Here is a 26,196-nt window from a genome sequence, read left to right as displayed (position 1 = left end):
TAGTATTGGGAATCACTTTCTAATAAAGACACTGAAATATTGAACTGTGGAACAGTGGTATGTCTATTACTGAATTCTTTCTGAACAAGTTAGAATGCCTGTCTAAAAGGATGACAGGTTACCTTGTGAGAAAAATAGTCATGGAAAAAATTGCCTGCTAAAGGGCCTAATTTTCTAAATACAAAATAGGATAGATGGGTTCTAGAGCCAAGGTCAGGTCTATTTTTACACTCACACCTCATAAACTTACTTTATTTCTAAATTGTAGTGTTTCTTTTTGAATTGGTATTCAAAGTGCAAACCTGTTCTTAGTTTTAATCTTGTGAACGGACTGGTTTGTACTACCTCTAACTTGAAAATAACGGTGTTTTTTGCTTTAAAACAATGTATTTTTGCTTTTTACAACCACTTTTCAGACTCTCATTATATAAAACAGCAGTGATTTTTCCCATAGATTGCAAGAATTACTTGTTTTCCTGAATCAGCAACTACGATAAGATAAATTAATTAAACTGGTGGGTTAAACTAACGACTATCACTTTAAAAAGGCAAATAGTTTATGGTCACATGGGAGCCAGTCTATGAGAATGAAGTGCAAGAATATCGCAAAATCACTCTGAGCTAAATACTCTGATATTTTTTGCCAAAAAAAAATGAATTCATTCTGCCCCTGGGACTGACTTCATTATAACATGGCTGGTCCAACAAGTAGATGTGGGCAAATCAGAGGCTTTTCTCCAATTCTAATGGCAAGGTGGCTATTTCTAAACTCAAAGGTAGGTTATTGTTTTGCACAGAGGGAAGCAATTGCATGTTTATGATATATTTTTAAATGTTTTTCCCCCAACACCACGTCTTTTTCATTTGAGTGGCAGCTGAAGTGCAGAGTAATATACTGAATTAAGTGAAGGGCTAAATGAAGCAATTAACTGTTCTTTCCCAGACAATGAAATCACCAAGCATGATTTAGAACAGCTGGATGTTGACCCTCTTTTTTTTTTTGTATGTAAGTCAGAGCAGGAGAGGCAAGCGTGATCACAGGAGATTTATCTCTGCTCCTTTTTACAGCCCCTTGTGCTCATTTTATGTGAATTCATGTAACTTTCATGTGTGTGAAACATTTGCATTTCCTGTTGGGAAATTCTGGGGAACCTAGGAAGGAAGGAAATACTCTTCCCTGCCTAGCCATCTTGTTAGTAAGATAGCTACCACAGCTTTCTGACTGTTATAGGCCATGCTTTGTATTTTGACATACGTTTCAGACTTTCCCTTAATAAACTTCAACAGAATCTGACGTGAACCAGAGTTTTTTGGTATCATGCAGAGCACAAAATTCCTGGGCTGGATTCCACAAGTAAAATTGTGCTGGCTTTACAGCTGTAAAGCAAGTAGGAAGTTACATAAATGTTCCAGAGGAAACATATACATGCCAGGGATGGAAACAGTTCAGCTCATAAAATTTTACAGGACAGCTTTCATTTGTATTATTGTGGTAAAGATTGCAGATTCTCATATCTGGTAGATGGGCAAATCTGTGAGGAAGGTTACTAAGGACAGACCTGTAGTCTCCAAAAGTTTTGATTTCATGCTAACAAACAGAATGACTGAAGTTTGTTTTACTCTAATACAGTTTGGTTCTAAGACCCTGTTGCAGAGTAATTGTACAGCTCTTAACAGTGTCATTGATAAAATGGTTTCATTTTCAGTCTCTGAATTTGTGCCAAATTCACATGGCATTAGTAGTTTTTCATTTTGGTCTTGTACTTTTCTAGTAACTTGAGAATTATTCAAAGATGAATTGTAGCATGTATCAATTAAAGATAAGGCTGGAAAATGTAGGGAATGCATACATAAAATGTGTGCTTTGTAATTTAAGGACATACAATTGTTTGGAAAAGTCTCTGTGTGACCTTTTTTCTCCCACAAAGTGTCATTACATAGCAACAGATTCAAGTGTCATTAGAGGGTTTACCGAAGGCAAGGAGAAAACAAAGATTTGACTCGTGTATTTCTGCATTTGTCTGGAATGTGGGACTGGGGGACATGCAAGTTCATTTATTTCCGTTAGGTGATTTGAACATTTTGGTACTTGAATTACAACCAAGGTTACTGTGCAGTTTGTAGAAGTTTGTGGTTACATTTCTTAAAGCAAGAAAGTTCCCGTCCCTGTCCCCGTCCACTCCAATTTTCTTCTATCGCTGTGAATTAAACTGATTTATTGCTTTAACTCATGCAGGTGCCAAGAACAATTAACAGAGGTCGGTTTATAATGATATGCATGCAAGTTAGTCTTGCTTATTTTCTCCCACCAGCTGTGTTCTGTAGGAGGTACAGGACTGTGTTTTAGAGTTATGATTTTTTTTTTTTTCTTTCTTTCTTTTAGGATTAATTAGTATTCAGTCTTGCTTTTTTTTAAGACCTCATGTGAGAATTGTGATTCTATTAAGGGTCTTCATTAACTGTTCTTTTGAAAGCTGAAGACAACATAACCTAACACTTTAAATAAGCCATTTAGTATAAATCATGTGCAATCCAGTAGACATGTCAAAACACTGCTCTGCAATCTCGCAGCTAGTCTTCTACAGGTCTGTGGCCATGTCCTATATACATGGAGAAAAAGGGATACAGTGCCAGAAGTGTATTCAGCTGCATTTTCCATCAGTGTCAACTTTATTGAAAACTGTACAGAGAAATTTCCTTGATGAAACAACATTAAATAAAAGATCCTTTTGGAGTTCTTTACAATGCACAGGTGTTTTTGTAAACAGGTAATAAGAAATTAAACAATTGGGTCTCCTTTTGTTCTAGTTTTCTAATCAATTGGTTCTGTTTTGGTTTCTTTAGTGCTGTGATAGGGCTGGCAGGCAGCGTGGAAAGACTGGCAGAATGAGGCATCTCTATTGCTTGTCTGAACTTTAGCATGAGAATGACAGTTGTCAGGAAATACCTTAATTTATATGCTGATCCCTAATAGAGTTTTCATGTCTTCTGATAATTTCATTTTCTCTTTCCTCAGATGAAACCTGTTAAATTTTTTCAGTATCTCCAAGTTATTTTCTCTAGGTTTATATTTAGAGCCATATTTGCACAGAAAGTTATTCTTATTCTGCTTGTAAGGAGCAGACAAAGTAAGTGTGTATGTATATACACAGAAGTATGTATGCATAAAACAAGTACTTGGAAGTATAGCTGACAGTCATTTTATATAGGTGAACAAATAATACAGCTTTTCTAATTAACGTAATTCTGACAATCATTTGGTATACTTGCTTAAGCAAGTAGGAACTGGCCAGTAATAGGTAGAAATATCTGAGAATTAATCTTTAGGACGCATTTGTCTCCCATTTCAGTACACATACACCGTGCTTGGCCACAGATTGTCTTACACTTTTTCACTTTTTTCAAGTATCATTTGAAAGCAGTATATTTTGATAACCTCAGTAAATCTATTTCTTAGTATGTTCATATTCTAATATTACCTGTGACTACATCCCATAGTCTATATAATTTTATTTGGATTACATCTTTTACTTTCTCTAAGAAAAAGAAAAATATTCTAGCTTACATATCTGTAATTAGACAACCCTTTTTTTTTTTAAGTGAAGATTAAAAAAATTGCTGCATTTTATCTTTCATCAAATTTATTTTTAGCTTGACTTCTAATAATTCAGAAACATGTATCATATCTAGTAACAGCATAAAGTTATGTAGCCCAGATTAGGCCAGTTTCATCTGGAATGATCCATTGTAATTTGAAATAGAAAATACAGCTGCTTCTGACACATTAAGATAATAGTTACACTGTACCAGTTATACTTTGTGTGTATTTTTTAAAGACTGGAATTTGAGACGAACTCTTCTATGTTGGATAATTTCATTCCTTCTAACTTGATTTTCAGTACTGAGTAAGTCCAGAACACCAGAAAATCACAAGGAAAAGCAGAATATCAATAAAACTCACAGAAAGTAACCAGGTGTACCACAATTCCCAGTTGATAATTTTGCATAATGGTCTTCACTTCCCCTATCTGATGTTGCTGGGAGACTGGAGATACAGATGTTCTCGGTTCATTCTTAATTCCGTGATCCCTCTTTTTCTGCTTTTAGTTTTGCCTCTTCAGTCTTTTCATTCTACACTTAAAAACATACTGTTTCGTTCCTCACGAAGCATTTCTACAGCACAGATTCGCACAGCTGGTGTTTATTCCTGACATCATGCAGCAGGTTCCCGTTCCATGGGCATTCGCGGTGGCTAGTTCAGCACCAAGGACAGCGAAGGCGGCTTTCCCGAGCCCTGCCGCGCCGAGGGCGCGCTCCCAGCCTGCCCGGCAGGAGCAGGGGGAAAATACAAAATCTTGCGGCGGTGGTTAAATACCAGAGCAGATTGGCCAGAGAGCTTGTGGGCTTTTGTAGCTGTTCAAGTCTCCACTGGACATGCCCTGAGCTACCTCTTCTAATTAGACATGTTTTGAGCAGGAGACTGGACTGAATGATCTCTGCAGAGCCCTTCCAACCAAAATGATGACTCTGTGATATAATTTGTCCCATATAAAGATTAATAATAACGCCCCTCCCCCCAAATATTCCCCTAAAACAACAAAAACCACCTCCCAGCATTCTGTAAACAGAGCATCACGCACTGAAGTAGTATGGTTTTTTCCTGTTCTTTATTTGTCCTTAATTTGCTTGTTTGTTCATAAAAAGTATAAAGATGAGGGGTTTAATACCGAGTTTTGCTAAAGGTTATCGGATAACAAGTCTAAATGTTATGAAAAATTAATCATAGATGGTACAAGGGTTATTGAAAGAAATTGATTTGTTAAGGAAGATATGAATATATAAATGCTTTCTAGTTTTCAGTTTGATATTCATTCTGACCTTCCCATACCACCTTTGTCAGCAGCCACATTGTCCTAAACTGCTACCTTACTGTTTTTAAAGTGTTCATGTGTTCATTGGGGTAAGAAATGGCCACACTATGAGGAACATGCTTTGTGCAGTGTAAATCATTGAATTCCTGATCAAATCAGAAAGTTTAGTTCAGGTCCTTTGATATCACTTTCCTTTGTATAAAGACAAAAAAAAAAAAAAAACAACCAAAAAAAAAAACCCAAACAAAAAACCCCCCAAAAAAACCAAAACAAAAAAAACCCCAGCACAGTGGTTGAATTCTACTTACGTGATTGTATTTTGCCTACTGAAATTTTACATAATATTACTAACAAATTGATATTACCAATAGAGGGACATGATCATTACCTCCTCGGTCACTATTTTCCCAGGAAATGCTGTGTACCTTAATGAATATTGCTCAAACTGTTGTTCTAACAAGGAAGATTACAGTGTGATTTGTATCCTGTTATTCACTGTATACTAAAAGAAGCGTATTAGCATGAGTAAAGTCTAGGTTAGGTTCAGAAGTGGTCATACCAGCTGCTAGATCTCACACAGGCACGCAGGGCTGGTAGCAATGACGCTAAAATAATGCTTCCTGACCTGATAACTAGGTTTGAGAATTATTTCTCTGACTTGCTGCTAAAGTATGACTTCAATTTTTTTTATATTCTTGACTCCCAGTCAGAAGTTTGTTTAAAAATAGATAAATACATAAACCCCCAAGCCAGAGTTGTGCTATATATGGGGAAAGAAGACAGAGAGAAGCAGAAAGATTGAAGAAGTTATCTCAACATTACAATCATTTTAAAGATGGAGGTGGGGTGTAAAATGAATTTGTCATTGTGATTTCATTTTCTGCAAATACTTGAGGAAGCAAATTTTTACTGGAAATAACATTTATAAAGTTTTGTTCATATAGGCTGATTTTCAAAGATACAGATTTTTTTTTATTATTATTTAAAGAATTCAGACTGTCATCTTTGTCTAATTGACTCCTCTTTTGTTCTGTGTGTGTGTGTTTAAACTTAATGCCTCTGTCTGATCTCCTTACTTTGCTGCTTTATTTTTTGTCCTTCCTGGCTGATTTTAAACTTCTATATTTATGCCTTCTCTGACCGTTGCAGATTCTACTTCTAACCTCTTTCAATGCAAAATGTTGTGCTGACACCCATAGCCATACAATTGTTTGTGAATTTGACCTGTTCTATGTTCAGATCACTTTCTCCAAGACTGATAGATGTGATTGAATAATATTTAGTGAGTACTTTACATTCAGAATTCTGACTCTTTTGTGGGAAGCCTTTACAAATATGTAACTATAGAGTCTATGGGGCAGATGGGATCTACCCAAGGGTACTGAGGGAGCTGGCAGAAAAGCTTGCCAAGCCACTCTCCATCATCTACAAACAATCCTGGCTAACTGAGGGGGTCCCAGAAGACTGGTGGTTAGTCAATGTAATGTCCAGCTATAAGAAGGGCAGGAAGGAGGATCTGGGGAAGTACAGGCCTGTCAACCTGACCTTGGTGCTGGGGAAGATTATGGAGCAGATCATCCCAAGCACCATCATATCACATGCAGAACAACATGGGGATCAGGCCCAGCCAGCATGGGTTTATGAAAGGCAGGTCCTGCTTGATGAACCTGATTTCCTTCTATGACAAGATGACCTACTTTTAGTGGATGAAGGAAAGCCTGTGGGTGATGTCTACCTGGACCTTAGTAAAACCTTTAACACTGTCTCCCACAGCTTTCTCCTGGAGAAACTAGCTGCTTACGGCTTGGACAGGTGTACTCTACACTGGGTAAAAAGCTGCCTGGATGGCTAAGCCCAAAGAGTGGTAGTAAGTGGAGTTACATCTGGCTGGTGACTGGTCACAAGTGGTGTTCCCCAGGGCTCAGTACTGGGGCCATCTCTGTTTAATACCTTTATCAATGATCTGGATGATGGGATCATTGCACCCTCAGTAAGTTTGCAGATGGCACCAAACTGCAGGGGGAGTGTTGATCTGCCTGAGGGTGGGAAGGCTCTGCAGAGGGATCTGGACAGGTTGGACTGATGGGATGAGGCCAGTTGTATGATGTTCAACAAAGCTGGGTATTGCACTTGGGTCACACCAGCCCCATGCAGTGCTACAGGCTGGGGGAAGAGTGGCTGGAAAATTGCCTGGTAGAAAAGGACCTGGGGGTGCTGTTTGACAGTTGGTTTGGGGGTGCTGGTTGATGGCCAGCTGAATATGAGCCAGCAGTGTGCCCGGGTGGCCAAGAAGGCCAACGGGATCCTGGCTTGTATCCAAAACAGTGTGGCCAGCAGGACAAGGGAAGTGATTGTCCTCAGATTACAACCAGATTGTACTCAGACCTGGTTGGGCCGCACCTTGAATCCTGTGTTCAGTTTTGGGCGTCTCACTGCAGGAAGGATGTAGAGGTGCTGGAATGTGTCCAGAGAAGGGGAATGAAGCTGGTGAAGGGTCTGGAGAACAAGTCTTAGAAGGAGTGGCCAAGGGAACTGGAGTTGTTTGCCTGGAGAGGAGGAGGCTCAGGGGGGGACCTTATTGCTCTGTGTAAGTACCCAAAAGGAGGCGGTAGGCTGGTGGGGGTCGGTCTCTTGTCCAAGATAACTGGCGACAGGACAAGAGGAAACAGCCTCAATTTACACCTGGGGAGGTTTAGATTGGATATTAGGAAAAATTTCTTCACTGAAAGGGTGGTTGATGGTCAAACATTGGACCAGATTGCCCAAGAAGGTCATGGAATCACCATCCCTGGAGGTCTTTAAGAAACACATAGAGGCATCGCTTAGCAACATGATGTAGTGGTGAACTTGGCAGTCCTGCGTTAACAGTTGGACTCCATGATCTTAAAGGTTTTCTCCAACCTAGATGATTCTACGGTTCTGTGTCTTGATTTGTAATGAATTAATTTTGTTGGTTGGTAGTAACCAGTTGATGATCCCCTAGCTTGTGCTGCCAGATACGTTCTGCAAAGAAGAGCAAATGTGTGCCTGGATTGTGACAGAGGTATTTCCCCAAAATGACCTGTGGCTCTGCAATCCCTCTCAGTGCCCTTCAGCACTGATAATGTGTATGCTCTCTGCTGTGTGTGCATTGTGACAGCCTGAGTGACACACCGTGCAACGAATAATAATGTGTTATAGCTGCAAGTAGAGCTTAACTTACCTCTTGCTTCCAGCACCTTTCCTAACAAACTCCTGTACTCCCACACAGTTTTGTGGCAAAGGGCTGGAAAATATTTATGTACTTGTTCTCATTTAACCAAAGCAGAAATCCTTGCCGTTCTAAAGCTTAGCATACGAGGTCTTCATCAGCATGGTTGCCCTATAAATATCCCACTTAAATACCTTACAGAATCAAATCCTGAAGGTGCGCATGGGCATAATACAGAATTTGCCCAGAGTAAATATCAGTCAGTTTGCTAAAGGAATGTGTAAGATGCAGGCATTTGAAGTTTTCTGCAGCAAGGTAGTAAAGTGGTATCTCAGATATTTTCTCTGTCTTAATATTAAAGTATTTGGAAATAGATTTGAATCTGTGAGTATATTGTCTAGTATTTTCTCTCTGCATAGAATTGTCCCAGTCATTATGACAAGTTTTTGTTCAGGGGGTTGGTGTTTTTTTTTTTTTTTACTGACCAGCAGGCTTAATGACTGACTCATAATCCTGCTATACAGCCATACACTGCCTCCCACCTAATACCATAGTGACAAGCTGCTGGTTTTCTTTTTTGCAAAATAAGTAAGAAATAGAAATTAAGTCTTTAAAAAAATGGGATAGCCACTGATATCTTGGTATGATCAAGCTGACATGAATGGTGCTGACTAACTATAAGAAATACTCCTTATCTCTGCAAGGTTACACATGGACCTCAAACATTTAGCATGTTTTATTTCCTGTTATATTAGCAAACAGTGTTCTTGTTTGAAAGGCTTTTAAAAATGGTGACATAAGGGAGTTAGGTGATTAATGCACTTGGGCAAAATCTGTAAATCACAGAACATTTCAAATCCACATGTTTAAGCACCTGAATACTTTTAAAAATCTACTCTAGAGGCCTTGTTTGTAGAATAAAGTCAGGTTTAGTGATGTTTTGATGTTGTTCAGAGAAGTTTAAACTGAAGAATTTCAGCAAGCTTGAGTTCTTATGTGAACTGTAGGAACTTCTGATCTAAAATACATTAATTTAATGGGAAAATGCCAGTGCCACCCTGCCTACAAAAAAGCAGAAAATCCTAGACTGTCAAGTTCAAGGACCAATCTGCATCTGCCTCTCATTCCAATGTATTCTTTTGTAGATTTAACAAGCATATACTTTGTGATAGCTACAATCTACATTATTTTTGAATAAATATATGGGAAATTTTCTCTCTCTTTTAAGTCACAAGTATTTGAAAAGTACTTTTATGACAATATCCATGCCTACAGTGTTTTTGACCATTAAAAACGTGCTAATGATAACATTTAAGCATTACCACAGTCATGATAAACATGTATATACAGAGATATATATATGTATCAATAAAATGCAGTAACAATGAAAAGGAATTTTACATTTTACTAGAATTCCAGAGAAGTAATTCTAGTAAAATATACTGTATGTCCTTTAGGACCACAGATGGTTAATTCCTCCTTCCAGATCTATGCATTCATATATGGAGTTATTAAATGTGTTTTCCAAAAGTGTTGATTCATTTTATTTGGCTCATCTTTGGAGAATGCATTTTAAATGGTGCTGGATTTAACAAATCTTGCTGTGCCTGTTTTTGAAAATAAAGCCCATTTGAGACATTTTAAATGAAGGCCCACATACCTTGACCTCCTGATTAACACCAAATGTATTTGTGAGCAATTTTTGTAAAATCTGAAACTTCATCCTAGTATTCTAGTTTTCTTAATATTACCTCTACTTGTTGTCCAAAGACCATCAGTACTGTAAACTTTGATGCTAATACTACTTCTTATCTCTTAAATGATAGGTATTTTTATTAGTATGTTGAAGATAATTTCCACCTATATCTACAAAGCAGTGTAAAGCAAATACAATTGTAAGGAAACGCAGTTTCAATCTCACCTAGTGGAAAAGTGCAAGGACGGAGAAATAGGTCTGAAAATTCCCAAAAAGCACTTGGTACAAGTGTTGATCAAATTCAGATTCCTGTATATCATCTCTTGTTTTTTTTCCTACTCCCAAACAATCCTATAATCATGATGTGGAGCTTCTTAAAACAATGTTTCATTCCTTGCAGGTTTTTCATCCTCTTCATCACCAGAAATAGTTCCCTTAACAAGAAACTCTTCCCTAGATCTTGAAGATCAGACATGCTTCAATAAGGTGAGTTGCAATTTAAAACTGTACCATACCCACTGGGAATGAAGTTTGGAGAGATGGTAGGAAAACTAAGTCTAAAGTAATATTGATTAATAAATAAATAAATACACACTCGCATACATATGCATGCACACACACTTTCTTAAACTAATCATTATTCTTACCATAATTTTCCGTAGTTATGACTGACAGGATTTCTTAACTTCTTATCAGGATTTTTAACACGTAGTCAATAAAGAATGACAAATGTTCTCAACTACAAGTTCCTTTTAGAACTTCTCAAAGGAACCTGTCTTAACGGGGACAAGGATGGTTATTTGTATCAAACCGCTTTCCTCTTATTGTCTCCAAAATATAGAGCTACATTTTCCCCTTGTAACCGTTCCAGGGCTTAAGCGCAAATCCAATGCAAAAGTGTTTGGGCTATTCTTCCACTTCCAACGAAAGTTGTGGAACTACCTGTTATGGAATAATTCTGTATTCTCTTTAGAAGTGACGCCATAGTGGGCTAGGCAGGTTATTGATCTATTCTGGAGTAGCATTAGCCAATTCCAAAAGAATTTCAAGAGGCTTATTATTGTTCTCAGCGGTTTTCATCCACCTCTTTAAGATGATACTGAAAGACAATTAGATATTTCACATTTCATATGATCTTTAAACAATGTACACTTTTACTGGAAATGTGGAGATTGAAGAGAGAGCTGAACACCGCGTAAGAAAATCCAGAGAACTGAAGGTGAAGATTGGTCTTTTAACTAACTTATACCATATTTCAGAGCACTTGTGAGTATAAATGTGGTGATTCCTGCCTTCATTCATTCTACGTCCTAAATTGTTCCCTGACTTTTTCATCCATCTAGTTTGAGTCAATGTCTGTCAAAATACATTTATATCACAATGCATTCAGAGATCTTAAATGACTTAATATCAGGTGTTCACTGCTAGTATACAGAAAATAATTATAATTATTAAGGAGGGTGAAGTTTTAACTTCCCTGCTGCCTTATATTTTTCCTATTTTCCTTGCCTGGTGTAGAGCACATCATATTGTGGTAATGGTGCCACATCATGCAATGACTCAATTGTGAAACTTTCCCTAGTCCGATTATTGGTGAGTCCATCCTGTTTAACATATTCAGTAAGTATTTTTTTTCCATTTTACAGGTAGGGTAACAGGCATACAGAGACATCAAGTAACCTATATTGAGATCATGCAAAGACTCTGGAAATATAATCCCAGTGAGTCCTGGCTATAACACTTTTGATGTCGTCATCACTGGCCACAGTCCTGGAAGCACTGACGGTAAGAAAATAGGTTCTTATGTATGTGAATATGCATTATAGTATCTCAGTCCATTTGAATTTGGATAAGTCTAAAAAAACCCTTTCTGTCATTTTCCAATGGCCAAAGATAAACCAATAGTGATTTAAAAAAAAGGGGGGAAAAAAAAGAAAAAAAAAAAAGTTGAAAAAAATTACTATAAAAACTACATTGTGGGGTTTTTTTTTTGTATTGACTGATAAGGGCTAAGTAGAAATTAGTCTGATATGTAAAAATGATGTCCACATTTAAGGTACAGGGGCTGCTGCTGATATGTAGTAATTTATTTAAAAAATAATAAGTACCTGAAAATAGATCTTAAAAATAAAAGTTATTTCTCCCATGAAAAACTTTTTTTTTTTTTTTTTTCATTTTGGCAAGTATCTCTGTCAATGATCTCTTTGCATACAACATTTCTTTTCCTTCCCAGTGTATTAAAAGCTATAACTTTCTCTGGGATTTTGCAGATTAAAGCAAGTCATTACCCTTTTTGTGAAGAAATTTTAGAAATCTGCTATATTACTTTTTCCTTGGCTCAGAGGTTAAACTGAAGGTCTTTTCCCAGTACTAGAATTTCACTTTGAATGTATGCTAAACATGAGGACAAGCTAGAACAATATGGCTGCTAGGTTGTTTTTTAGTAATGTTTTGAAGCATATGTAGTTAAGATTTTATTCTCAATAAATGCAAATTGTATTTTCCAGTCACAATATCTACACAGAAGAAATTAAGATGTCTGATACATTCATCTCTATGTCACAGTATCATACACTTGCTATTTAAAATTCACTGAAGAAAAAAAATGCTGTCACACTGTAAATACATTATTTCCAAAGTGATGCATCATTCATGTTCAAGTATAGTTGTCTATATTCTTAAATTTTATGTTCCTAAAAACTCAATTTAGAAGAAAAAGTCTTCCTTTTTCACTCTACTTATATTTTCCAACCTCAATTATTCTATGATTCTGTGATTTACAAAACCAAATACATATTAGATGGGGCATGAATGTAAAATGAAGGACCATGCTTTACTCTTATCTACACCTGCATTAATCTGCAGATACTCTATTGAAATCAAGAGTTATTCCTCTCTATGGAGTGAATTTACAACAGGTTAATGTCAGTGGCACCCACTCCTGTAAAGGAGAGAATTTGTCTAGATTCAAATTCTAAACCTGAAATTAGTGCTATAGGAAAATGGGAGGATTTGGGCCACTTTTTTCAGGACTATTTTAGAGTGCAAACACTTGACATTTTTTTTCTAAGCCATTTTGTGAGTCAGGATTTTTTCATGTGGAATACAGTAGTTAATTTCAGTCCAAAATGTTCACATTTTATAAGAAGTTGAAAAACATTATTATTGCAAAGAACTGGAACAAGAAAATAAAAAAATATTAATATTAATAGTGTTATTAATAGTGCTATTATTATTATTATTAATAATAATATTGTTAATGTTATTATCAACAACAGCAACAACAATAAAAACAACAATAGTAGTATTGCACAGGTGCTGTTCTTTGCTAGGGTTACTAGCCATGAAAATCCTCCTTTGGAATTTTATTTTGTCATAGCATAGTGGTTTCGACATGCACTTCTTCCTAACCTGTACTAATCAGTTTAAGAAAAACTGGAATAGCATGTGAATAAATAGTACTGAAGGGCAACATGACTGCTGTTACAGTACCAACTAACTATGCCCTATATTTCAGGCAAAATATCTACAGTCTATTTCTAACCAAATGAAGGTGAGTTAATAGTGTTTTTGTTCAAAATGTGTTTGGGTGGGTGCATGTTGTGAGGAGCTGCAACTATAACAAAAAATTTAGCGTGACAATTGATATTGATCTTCAACATGCTGAACTCACAGACAGTCTGGAATGGAAGTTTAAATTTAAAATCACACATGAAAAAAGATGCTTTGTAAAATTGTGGTCATATTTAAGTTATCAAAAATTTTGTCGTTGATCTCAGTGGAATCAGAATTCTTCTGCTGGGTACAAAGGAAGCTTTTCCTTTTTTAAATATGTAGTTACTTACATGAATATATGTATACTCTTAAGCTTTAACACCCTAACACTATTAAATGTTAGGTACCCTGAAGTCATGCTGCAATAAACTTCATAGCAATTACCAAACCTAAAGAGTAAGCTCTTGACAGGGACATAATTCCATAAATGTTCTAATGCTAGCTGTGAAAATATATGTGTCAGAACTGTGACACAACCATCCAAAGGGCAAAGTTAGGAGAGGTTTAACTTTGTTTGTTAGTGGTTTGTCTTTTTCATATTTTTTTTCTCAAAGTAGCATTTGTTTTAGAAAAAAAGGTCTCCTCTGCTAGTTCTGAGTTGAATGCTAGTCACTTAATTCTTCTAGGCACACACGTGAATAAGAGAATCTGAGAGCAGATTTGAAAAAATATTTTTACCGAATAAGTATAAGGCTTACTTTCCTTCTATGTAAATATTTGTACAAGCTATTAAATTACAGAATCATAGAATGGCTGAGGGTGGGAGGGACCTCTGAAAGTTCACCTGGTCCAATCCCATGGCTCAAGCAGGGCCATCTAGAGCCAGTCATCTAGGACCATGTCCAGGTGGCTTCTGAAAGTCCCCAAGGGGGAAGAGTCCACAACCTCCCTGAGCAACCTGTGCCAGTGCTTGGTCACTCTCTCAATAGTAAAGTGTTTAATGACGTTCAGATGGAACTTCCCGTGTTTCTGTTTGTGCCCGTTGCCTCTGGTCCTGTTACTGGGCACCAATGAGAAGAGCCTGGCTCCATCCTCCTTGCACCCTCCCTTCATGTACTTGTAGACGTTAATAAGATTCCCCTGAGCCTTCTCTTCTCCAGGTTAAACAGACTCAGCTCGGTCAGCCTTTCTCCATAGGAGAGATGCTCGTTGGTGAATTGGTTGTCTCTGCTGTAATGGAAACACTGACAATACAGGATACAGTTCCGTAAGCAGAAATTCTAGAAAGTCTTTCTAGATAGCAGGTTGCTTTTCAGTGATGGATTCTTAACATCAAAGATGAAAATTTGTAGAACTGTAGAACAATTCTAAACTTGTTCTTTAACCCAACTGGACAATGAACATGGAGAAGTTCTGAGAAAATGGTTCCTTTCAAAAGTAAACAACTTAATGAAAACCACCCTTCAGTTCCATCTTTACCAGAAACAATAGATATTGTGCTGTTATGGAGAGATGAGCTGATTGAACAGTCATGTAAACTTCCGTGTGTCACAATCAGGTCTTGTGGTTCTACCCAAATTTTCCTGAAAGGAGGATATCTTTTATTTCTTCCAAGCCTCTGTACGCAACAGAAATTACCTATGAAACAAAATTTCTCACTAGAACTGTAAACACCAGAACAAAACCAAGTGAAAATTAATAAATGAGGCAATATTATAGTCAGCTGCTAATTTTGATGGTTATACCCCTGATTTTAGTGGGGTTTTGTCCATTTCGTTTTGTCCACTTGTCCATGTCAAAAGAATTGAACAATAACCAGTGAAATTACATATACGGGAAAACATGTACCATGAGCTTTGATTACATTACAAAATTCAGAGTCTCCCTGTGAGATAAGTATGACATTTTATATACTCTGAGATTTTTAGGATCTCTCTTGAATCCCTAAATTGACTGGTGAGCTTGATCCTAGATCCATGCAGTCAGAAGTATGTTTGTCAGCATTTTTGTTCCCTTTTGAAAGTATCAAGCTGTAAGAAGATTCAAGTACCATCCCCATGTGCAAGCAGTTTCTTGTCAGCAATGCTTAACAAAATAGAAAGGATAGTATGTTCCACAGCTACCTTTATGATTTCTTCATGTTTATTTAAAAGGAAGGCAGGGCTGTCACTGACTTAGAAAACTTGAAACTGCTTTTCACTTGACTTTTTATAAGCAAAATTCTCTGCTTTCACTCTTTTCCTTAAATTTTCGTTATGCTTATTCAGTTTTAAAGTTTCTCTACTCCTTTCTCTACAGGTCAGAATTCTCTTTTCTTAGGCTTGAATCACATTTCTCTTTCACCAAATGACCAACATTTGTGAATAGCTAGTCTTTCCCACTAGTTTCTTTCAGTGTTAATCACACAAGGAACTTCAGTTATTTAACTCACATCATCTGTCAAGAAGGAAAAGGTGTGTTATAACAATCTGCTGTTGTCCATGTTTGTTATGTGATTTAAGATTTATATTACATGATTTATAAAGTTTGCCAGTACATATATTTGAATTTTGTTATCATCCCACACTCAGGATCAGACAAGCTTGTCCCATTATATGAAAATCAAAATTCCTTTGCCAGTCTGTATTTTGTTTTCATCACAGTTCACCTTTTTGACTCATGATCATCTTGGTCCATAAGAGGAATCAGCACCCAGTGACCTTTGTTGTGTGTTTAGGATTTTGTACCATAGCAGCAGTGACTATTCTGCAAGATGTATGGTAGCAGTGTCAGGGCAGGTCCCAGGAAGGGAAAAGACCAGGTAACAACTGCTTTTAATACTTACTCTCTACCTAAGTGTGTCCAGTGGTGGGGAATGGGCATGAGGGGTAGCAATTTCCTAGTTTAGGAACTGAACAGTAGAGCCCAGAATATTTCCTCTCTCTTGCCTTGTCAGTGCTTATAAAACATTGCATCATGTGTGTCATCCAAAGTTTCCTGTGGTGCTTTCATTTTGAATATCAGTTCACCATGTTGGATGGCCTCTGTGAACTTACATGTAGCTAGTAGTTTTTCTTGCCCAGAAATCTTGCAAAATAAAAAATTGAAGGCAATATAGAAACAGTATTGTTTGGAGGCAACAATATAAAACTTGCTGCAGGAAAAAAGTCACACAAACAGTTCTGTCCAGTGCTGATGACACCCTTTTAACTTTTGATTAGTGAATGACTTATTGTGCTAATACTATAATATTTGTTTTAAATAGGTTTCACACATAGGTGGCATGCATGCTTGTAAAACAGATAATACATATATGCTTTTTATTTTGCTTAGTAATAGGACATTCACCTTTTCGTATAGTATGCAGTGTCATCTCATAAATATCACAAATCAGATTGCTTTAAAGTTATGTTCTAAGAAACTATTCACTGTATCTCATATGTTTATTAGGTCATAAAGAATAATTGATGTATTAAAAATAATAAACTTTGAGCGAAGATTATATCATGGTCTATAGCGTATTACAGTCTGGATACTAGTTTTGTGTTCAGTCACATCTATGCCAGCAAATATATTATCTTTCTATATATGTGCATGTACATTTATTTAAGTACTGGCATCCATTAGAAATACGTATATTGATGTAATTTGAATGACGTAAAAAAAAAAATGTGCAAGTTTCCATCAAAAAATGAAATATTAATTTTATCCACAGAGATACTGTAGCTATTACAGATGTTTGTGTCTTAGATTCTGATTATATCCCCAAAAGCTCTGTGTCTCCTGTTTTTGATGCCCATGTATTTGTTTAATTCAGTTATAAAAAACCTTTGCTTTTTCTCACAGGCTCGTTAATATTAGCAGGAAATTGGTCAAGCACTTTTTAAAGACACAGTGGAGCAAACATACATTAGGCTGTGATTTTTTATCCTTCTGGGAAAAGGAACGGCTTCGTGTTTTTTTGGGGGTTTACGCTGCAAAATGTGAAAGACTCATAAGACATTTGTAGGCCCAAAATATACCAGCAGTGTCAATGAATCAGACTAGAGCAAAATAAGCTCACCAACTGAGAAAAAGATTGTTACTTGTCAGCAACTTCATCTCCTATCGCACTTGCAGCCTTCTCCAGAAATCCCCAAAGTCTTTTTTAGCGTTCTTGAAAGACCATTATTTTGGGTAATTCATTATTACTGCACACTCAGTCTTCCCCCCATTGTAGGTAATTTGTGTTTGCCATCGATTTCAGTGATAGTAAGATCAGATGCTAGATGATCTAACAGTGTTTCAGGACCTGGTTCCAGTTGCTTAACTTATATCTGGTAGAACTTTCTCACCAGAAAGCCCACTGAGTCAGTAGAATAAATCTGAAAGTCAATGTTAATGATTCAGTAAGTGTTATTTGACTGAACTCGTCGAACTATGGATTTTATAATTCTACCAAACTTATGACATATAACTTAAAAATTTATTTTCTTTTGTTTTCAAGTATGCTGGTTTCTCACCAAAGTTGGCTGTTTGAGAGGGGACTGAGCTAGCTGTATTATCACATGCATGGAATAACTCAGAGTTACTGCTTAATAGGTGAAGTTTGCTATAATTACCATGAAAGCACCTGACTATTTTTTTTCTTGGGGTTGTGTGGGGGAGTTAGATCTATAAATAATGTCTTTCTGATTTTGAGAGGGAGAAATGCTGGCACGTACATCATCCCTTGATCCTGGAGAGAGTAGCATATCTAACTTTACATATACAAAGTTTTCTGTAAATTTTAAATTGAATTCAGGTCCCTGAAAAAAACAAGACAAAAGTCCAATTCTGAGCATGTTAGGTGACATACATAAGAAGTACATCTAACATACCATGGTAAGTAGGTAAGTACATAACCAATATGTCAGTGCTTCGCTAGCCCAAATTAGGGAGTCAGTTCAGAAACCTCAAAAATCCTTGTCAGAAGTCATCCGAACCAAACTGTGGCCGGTTGGACAGGTGAGCCCAGACATTGCACTGCTGCGTTGCTGCTACTTAATAGCTCACTGGAGCCATCACCTAAACCCACTAAAACCTTGAAGCACTTCATGGGACTTTTGGCCTGGATCATCTGCCAAAATGCTTTAGGTTTAATGTTTAAGTTAGTTTTAGGTAACTTTTATGTGTACACAAGTTTTAGACATTTATTTTTGTAATTAGAAAATAGATTGTCTTTCGATGCAAATTATTTCCACTGTTCCATTTTTTGCGAAGATAACTTTATACATCGTTTCATTTTGTTGTCATTTCTTTGCATCCATGGCTAGAATCTGTATCTGTGAATACTGGTCGTTCTGTACTTCTTTTGCAAAGACAACTTTATACCTCATTTCATTTTACTGTAATTCTCTCTGCTTCAGCGGCTGGGCTGCTACCTGTGAATACTGGTTGAACCGTCAGAATCAGGCAGGCTTTTAAGAAAATGAGTTTTGACATTTCTTTCCTTAAGATGATCCCTTGTTTTTCAATTACTGCTTTCAGACTTCGAGATTTCTTAAGGTAACCCTGAGTTTGTTCCCAGACTGTCAACCAGATGGCAGCAGTGCCACGTCGGAACAGCTCCCATAGCCTTTCCCTGACATCAAGTGTTAATGCAATTGACCAATCAGTGCTAAGATGATGGGAGGTAATTGGGTAATTGTATTTTACTGATCACAAGCAAAGAAAAGGGGGGGGGGGGGCGCGGGGGGAGAAGGGGTAAAAAAAAAAAAAACCCACAAAAAAAAACCAACAGAGGGGGGAGAACGGAAGGGGAGAAGGAGGAGTGTAGCCAGAAAGACTGGCCCTGGGACATTTGCAAATCCTGGGGTGCCACTGAAAGGTGGGGAGTAAGAGAAAACCAGAGCGACAGAAAAGCGGAGCTACTCCCAGCAGCAACAGCAGCAGCTGTCTGGAACTGGATATATACATACATGCGTACGTACGTGCACACACAGGGAGAATTCAAGCTGAAGCTAATGGGAGGGAAGAAGGGTTTCGGCTGTGCAAAGGGCTATGCATTTCAGGGATGAAACTAAAAACTGAACGAAGCGGCTGTGCTCCTGGGAATGTATCATCTTGGAAGGGAGGGAGGCAGGAAGGAAGGAAGAAAAGGGGGAAGATAACTGGCATGTGGAAGAAGATGGGAGACTAACTCACTGCTGTGCAGAAGGGAAATCCAACTTGTAGATCTGAGATACACCAGGCTGAGCTTGGAAATGAGATCAGACCTGCACTGAAACAGAGAAAGGGAGGAAAAGGGAGGCAGAGACTGGAGAGCTTTTATCTTTCTTCCTCTCTGTCTTTCCCTCTCTCTCCTCAAAGAAGAAATAGAAGTTTATCTGTCTCGGTGCTGCTGGATCTGTATAGCTGTTGGACAAAAGATGGAGAGGAAGCTGAAATGAAAAGCAAAGGGTGCTTGTGAAATTTACAGCTAAGAGGACAAATCGCGCCTCCCCGGGCTTCTTTTGTGCCCCCTTGGGGGAGTTTTAACATCAGAAAGATTTTGAGAAGTGTGGGGGGCAAAGGGGAGAGTGGGCGTTAAAAACACCCATCCTAAGTGTTTAAAAAATAACAAGGGGATGGATTTATTCTTGACAGCTGGTGGGAATCTTGAATTTTTCTCTACTGCCTCCCTCCTCCATTCCATTTAATGTGAGATTATGAAAATGCAGAGGAGTTGGAGGGAAGGCAAAAGGATATAACGTGGAGTTTGAAGCGAGGAGAGGGTGCTGATGCTGTGGATTGCTGGCTTTTTGCCGAAATCAAAAATCCAATTGCGCACTGGATTGTGATTGGAAATCTAATCAGATCTTTGGAGGGGGGGAGGAGAGAGACTAAAAGTTTACTGTTTTGACAGACACAAATAAACATTTAAATGCAAAAGGAGATTCTTTCCTAAAGGAGGTGAGGGATAGAGAAAAAGAAGAATGGGAATCCCCGTTCAAATGTGGAGACACACGGACTGGATAATTGATAGTACAGCAAAGAAGGGGGAAGAAGAAAATTGCCTGGCAAGACCTGGATCTTAAGTGTCATAACAAAATTACATTAAAAGAACACAGATGGAGGGTTCCTTAAAAAGAAATACAGCCCTTTCTGCTCGCCAGGGAAAAAAACAAACAGTGAGCAATGGAGAACAGTGGACCCAGAGAGGCAGAAAACCTCAGAAAAAAAGAAACTAGGCAAAGGATCCACAGTGGAATGAAAAGTTTCAGAAAGGAGAAGGACCATTCATCCTCTGCAAGGATTTGTGTTTTTTTCCTGTTATTTTAAATGACTCTTCTCCGGTGAAGGCAAACAGCAACATTTCCACTACAGCATTTTTAAGCAGAAAAGTTGAAAGCCACAGAGAAAATAAAGGACAGAGAAGAAAGCAAAATTGCCGGAGGGGGAGAGTTCAGCAGTGTTGGGTTGGATTGGCACCTATATGGAATGAAATTGCTGGGAAATTGCAATTGGATATCCTTTATTTTTATTTCCTTTCTTGTTTTTAATTTCGGTTTGGTTGCTGAAATGAAATAGTTTTCTAACCCCTCCCCCACCCTGGTTTTTCATAACCGCTTGGATTTCCAGCCGGATAGTCTTTGAGGATACAGTAAGTGCACTTTCCATTTTATTATTTTTTTCAAAAAGGAAATGTGACCCATTGGCTCTCCTCTTTCTTCGTTATCCCTCTTTTCTTGGATGTTTCCCCCACCTGAATAAAGAATCTGACTGGGTTTTGATAATGGCTGGAGGGGGGTGGTTGGGAATGGAGAAGGGAAGGAATAAGGATAGAACTGAATTCTCACAGTATCTCAAATGTTCCTGTTAGTAAAACTCTAGCCTTGGTAAGATGTTGCAGATGCCTGCCTGTGTGGCTCAAAAGCATTTTTGAACGTTCACTAGCAAAGAAATCTTTTGAGAAAGCCCCTGCAGTGAGTGGGGGGTGCTGTCTGATTGCCCATATGTATAAATGGATGCAAGTTGCATAGAATTGCGTGCACAGAGGGGCTTTATTTATTTATTTAGCAAGTGTTTAAAATACAGAAAGGGCTCTGATCTGAATGCTGGCATCCAGTCTGACATTGCAGATCAATATGGTATTAATAGAAAAATTTTGTAATCAAGCAGGGAGGTGAAGAATGGCGCTTTTTTTTTTTGGGGGGGGGGGGGGCGGGGAGGAGTAGGACAAGGGGTTTTAGTGGATTTTGAGGAGGCAGCTCTGAGAGAAAAGGCACGTTTTACACTCCATTGCTAAGAAAAAGCAGTAACAGGCAGAGAGGACATTCTTCTATTGAAGGGGAGTTTAGGAAACTGCTGTACTAGCCACCCGTACCCTCCAGATCTCCTAGGAAATTCTTTGTGATTTTGTGGTGAATCCTTCAGGTTCCCCTAGGACTTTCATGGCAGTTGAAGATTTACTTTGACTGTCGACCAGTGAGAAGGGTACTGTGGTGTTAGAAGGTTTTTGTTATTATGCTCATAATGAAAATAATTAAAAAGTGGCTTGTAGATGGTGGGATTCACAGATCAGCAATGATGTGTAACAGACCAGTAAATGTCTCTCGCTTCCTGGAGAAATGTGGTGTGGGGGTGTGGAATAAAGGGAGGATGACACCACTGTGTTATAGAGGTCCTTGTTTTCCTGTGGAGAAAAGTGCCACTTCTGACCCCTCTCCTGGCATGACTGCTTAGCTTTTAGATAGGGAATTTTCTTTCTCTTTCTTCCCCTTCTCTTCTCCCTCATCTCTGCCCTTCTCAACCTTGGCCTTCACATGTAGAGGCTCCAGCTGAAAGTATTAGGCCAAAAGTGTTGGAACGAGAGAAACTGTTAATTAAATGAGCCATTGAACAGATATAGGTATTTTCTGGCAGTCAAGGTGCAGAACTCTCTTTGCCACTCATTTTACTTTCCTCTAGCTGCAATACTCTGCAGGAGGGGAGAGAAGGCAGGGATAGAAGAGGTGTTGGTACAGCCGGAATTTAAGGCTTTTTCCTGGCAGCATTTCCCTCTTCACAAGCTTTCTGTGTGAAACAACACAAACCAGAGCTCTAACTTCCCTAGATAAAAACATAAATAAATATTAGCATTTTCCTTTTCCCCTCTCTTTCTCCATTCACTCACATCACCACTGTTACTTCATGTGAATGTCCTGAATCTTTTGGCATAAAAATAGACCTTCTGTCTCTCAAATATGTCCCATGTGCTTCTGTTTGGAGGTCATGCCTCTTAAACATTGGCTACCTGTAAAGGATTAAGATTTAGGGTGCAATTCTGCTCCTAAGGAAACCTCTGGGAGTTTTGTTTGGCCACGCAAACAAAGCAGACCCTGTGTGCTGTTGTGTTTAGAAAAAGAGGGAAGTAGACACAGTAAAAATTGTTCCTTCCGGCTCCAATTACTCCCATCTTTCTCAGTATAGCTAAACCGGTTTAGTATGAAGTACTTTAGCCTCGTTTATTTCTCTGGGCACATGCTTCCTGGTGGGACACTAAATGGGCAATAAGTTTGTCAGCATCTGAAAATAAGTGCAAAACTCTGTTCTCCATTCCTTCTTGTATCATTATAAGTCTGTACCCTATTGTGGGCTACACTTACATCAGCAGTTGCAGTAATAGAGCAGCTAAATTTATGTTAAGCTGCTGCTCAGTAATTACTGAAGGAAAAAGGAGCTGGCTAAGGAAAAGGCATCTCCAAGCTTTTCCCTAGATTGCTGTCAAGTGAACACATAAACAGAAAATTTGATAGAGCAACTCCAGTTTTTGACAATAGAAAGCTGCCATAGGTGCCCCATTCATTCTGTACAATAACTAGCAGGAGGATTTTCTTGATGCAATAAGGAAGCACTGGGAAAATTTAGCCACCAGTTTGGGCTGAAATAGGCAAACCTTGTCAACATTAAAAAGCTAGGGATGCCTGTCTGCTTCTAAAGAGGCAACAGTTTCACACTTCACTGAATGATTCATTTAATACAGTAGCCAAAAGACACATGGAACAACCCTGAGTTTAACTCATTCAGTCTCAAAGTGGGAGTGCGTATAGCATTTCTCAGCATTTGTGCTGGGGCTTATCCAGAGGCCAAAGGGCTAGTCATAAAATAAATGGCCAAAAATGTCAATCCAAACATCCAGCTAAATGAGGAGCAACAAATCTCCTCTAGCAGAGGCAAGAACTGGCTGTCTTTGCTGCTTCTCTTGCATGTGCCTGACAGGTGTGTCATTCAGTAGCATATGCTGGTCCTGCGGGTTGTCTTCTCTTCAAACCATGGACAATCCTTTTGGTAATAACCCCAGGCAGCTGGGACTTGGGCCCTGTACAGGGAGCCACCATTATGTGTATATTTAGACACCAAATGCTTATGCAGAAGGAAAGAGAGCGCTCCAATGGAGACTCCTGCTCCATTTGTTCTACTTGTTCTCCAGGTCAGAGATCACACATCTCAGACTTCAGGTATTCTTGGTAAACTGTAGGTTAGCAATGCAAGGAGCTAGCTAGTCCGTGTCTTTTCACGTATTGGGAATGACTTGCACTGACCTAGAACAGGAGCAGGTTCAGTTTGCTGGAACAGCAAATTTTGTGTTTGGGAGACAGTATCTCCCAGCCTGATAGAACTGATTAATGAAAAACGAACATTCAGACTGGGTGAGACCCAAGATAGAATGCCCTAGATGGGCACCAATACAAGCAGTTGTGTGGAACTGGAGGAAAAGAAAGGGATTCCCAAAATGCTGCCATGGCTTCCTACATATAGGCTTTAAAATGATTTGCCTGTCACCTAAAAAGCTGTCTCCCATTTGACATGAAGATTCTTGCCCTAGCCATATGAGACAGGAAGATTTTGAATGGGGCTCAGGACAGGAATTTAGCCTGTATTGAGAGAGCTTGGTGCTGGTGAAAACCCACAAGCCAAGCTGTCCAGGAGTGAAGTTGCAGTATATTCATTGAAGGAGTGCACTGTGGGCAGCAGTCGTGTGAGAGAGCCTCCATCTCGGTCTTGTCAGTGTGCCTTCACTTTGGCTTTTGGAGATATTCCTTTGTTTCTAATTGCTAGTGAGGTAACGAGGAGAGAGAGAAGGGTGCTGGAATTAGTGCCACTTTCAGTCTGGAAGGAAAATTACTCTGAATAAATGCAATTAGCACCCACCAAGTTATTTTTAGAGTAGTCAAGCTGACTGGACTTTGGGCAAGCATTAGCAAGGGCTCTCCTGCAGCCCCAACCATGCCCTTGCCAGCTGCTCTATGAAAATCATAGTGAAAAACAAGCCTCTTTTGGTTATAAAGTGCTGCCCTCACAGGACAACCCAGATGAGAAGGCTTTAGTAATAGCAGGAGCCACAGTGGTCTGCAAGGCAGCCTTGCAGCATGTTTGAGTCTAGCAGTGTGGGCAAGGATCTGCCCTTTGAAAGGATCCTGTGTCTGCTTCTAGTACTGGCAGAAGTCATTGGAGCTGGCTTGTGATATTGCGGAGTGGTTTATTTAATGATGTTATTCAGAAAGGAAGAGTACCTGTTATTTAGCTGTACTGTCATGGGTGTTTTTTTCTCTTGGTGTGTAGAAATGGGGACGCAAGAGGGGAGATGAGTGTCCCAGTGATGTGTTTTAATTGCATATTCACAAGCTGCAATACATGGAAGTGAATTAACGCATAGTTCCTGGTAGGGGGCCTGGATACTTTGCTGTCTGTTAGAGGAAAAGGCAAAAATCAGATGCTTGTGCATGCACACAATAAAAGAGAATCAGGATTTACATTTGGTATCCAAGGAAGCAAGAGCAGAATCCTGCAGGGCTTTCTGTTCATTGTTTAAATGTTGCCATAGCAATATCTCAGGGCACAAGTTACATGTTTTCCACTTCTGGAGTTGAGCTTTTCTTCCCTCTCTCACTGTTTTTCTCTCTCTCAATATACACAACAACCAGGGATATTGCCATAGAACTTTGCACAGCAATAGGAGAAGGTGTTTGAAGATTGTGTTATCTCTTTGCATATGTCTGTCTGTATGTTCTTCGCTGTCATTTTCTAATATGTTGGAAACCCAATTAGGAGGAAATTGTTGGATAGGAGTGGAGTGTGAGACTCTTGTTAGGACATTGAGCATATTACAATATTTTATGTAGTGGTGTTATGTTAATTGGATAGCTGCAGGCAAGCAAATTGTAGCAGTCGCTGACAATTAGAAACAACAATTAATTTCTCAGGACTGAATCTATTCCTTGGGCAGATAAAAATGCATTTCAGGTATATAACAGAGGTTCTGTAAATTCAAATACTAACACCACTGTAAGAACTCTTGAAATTCTGTTTTCGCAGTTCTGAGACAAGATTTACCCTTGCTGCTTGTGAAAGGGAGAGAGGCAGCATCAGACCACTGAATAAAATCTCCCATAGTATTTGCTGCAGAGCTTGTACTTGTTAGGTCAGAACTGTGGGGGAGCAATAAAACCAGGAAAGCAGGAGAATTATAAAGGAAACCAACTAACCCCAAAACAAAGCAAAAAAACTACAGCATCAACAGTTTCACCTGCAACTACATAAAGCTTACTCTGAAGTATCACAGCAAGTTAAGTTAGATGAATGAGTTTTCTTCTGTGAACCAGTAGCAATTCTGAGCATTCAGTAATGCTCTTTGTGTTTGAGGGATCTCTTTTCCATTATTTGCAGCTATGGGATCTAAACAGTCCTGTGCATTAAAATAATCCTCAGAAATATGAATGTGGTTTCATTTCATGTTTGTATGGACACTATAGCATGTATAGCACTGACTTGTAGAAGGCCCAGGAGTTGGTGTTTTTCCTTCACTATATATATAAGAATGATTGCTCTAAGGGTCATGACTAACCCTGAAAGCCAGTAGCAGTAATTTTTAGAATGTATTAACGTAGTTTACATCTCCGGCACATTTGATTTTTGCTTACAAGCTTCTTCCCTTTCACGGCAATAGTCTTTTCACTAATGTGCCATGTTACATGGGAAATACA

General features: G+C 38.5%; 1 protein-coding gene across 3 annotated transcripts in view; it reads left to right on the top strand.

The window, feature by feature from the left end:
- Positions 1-26,196, top strand: part of LRRC4C (leucine rich repeat containing 4C) — a 538,988-nt gene that overhangs the window by 422,490 nt on the left and 90,302 nt on the right. For 2 of the 3 annotated variants that reach the window (XM_056347465.1, XM_056347467.1), the window contains exon 1: positions 19,000-20,834. The gene's annotated coding sequence lies outside the window, so the exon portion shown is untranslated. Of the gene's footprint in view, positions 1-10,157; positions 10,244-11,403; positions 11,543-18,999; positions 20,835-26,196 lie in introns of those variants that run through there. The other variant, XM_056347466.1, reaches the window with a different exon arrangement.

The sequence above is a fragment of the Falco biarmicus genome, chromosome 7 (genome assembly GCF_023638135.1).
Source record: "Falco biarmicus isolate bFalBia1 chromosome 7, bFalBia1.pri, whole genome shotgun sequence".
Taxonomy (NCBI): Eukaryota; Metazoa; Chordata; class Aves; order Falconiformes; family Falconidae; genus Falco; species Falco biarmicus.
The sequence above is the reverse complement of the archived record's forward strand: the minus strand, read 5'-3'. Positions and strand labels throughout refer to the sequence as shown.